This window comes from Cyprinodon variegatus, unplaced genomic scaffold (assembly GCF_000732505.1).
Source record: "Cyprinodon variegatus isolate N-32 unplaced genomic scaffold, C_variegatus-1.0 Scaffold1492, whole genome shotgun sequence".
NCBI lineage: Eukaryota > Metazoa > Chordata > Actinopteri > Cyprinodontiformes > Cyprinodontidae > Cyprinodon > Cyprinodon variegatus.
In genome coordinates, this window is record NW_015151945.1 from 100282 (window position 1) to 100902 (window position 621).

Below are 621 nucleotides of genomic sequence, written 5' to 3' on the forward strand. Positions count from 1 at the left end.
GCTGACTCCTGGAGGAGGAGCTGACTTCTGGAGGAGGAGCTGACTCCTTAAGGAGGAACTGACTTCTGGAGGAGGAGCTGACTCCTTAAGGAGGAACTGACTTCTGGAGGAGGAGCTGACTCCTGGAGGAGGAGCTGACTCCTGAAGGAGGAACTGACTCCTGGAGGAGGAGCTGACTCCTGGAGGAGGAGCTGACTCCTAAAGGAGGAGCTGACTCCTGGAGGAGGAGCTGACTCCTCATTCCTTCTTTTTGCCGGGTGTATCATGACCTTCTTCTTCTGTCCACTCACTGATTCCCTGCGTCTGTGAGGTCTGACATCATGGAGGCCCCAAAGCAGAGGAGCTTTGTGTTAAAGGTCATTTCCAGGTGGGGTCCTCTGGTCGGGGGCTATAGGAGGACCAGAACACCCCCCTGAACCACAGCACATCCTGCTCCTCAGGTCTCCTCTCCATCTCCTCTCTTGTTGTCTGCATGACGGGAGTTTGCTAACGGTGTCTGTGTTTCTGCGCCTCCACTGTACATACCACGCTGTGGGCGGGGCTTGGTTCCCGGGGTGAATTTCATGGTGCTTGTTGTTCGTGTTAAAAACAATTTTGAAGGTTTAAAGCAGAAGTTCTTTT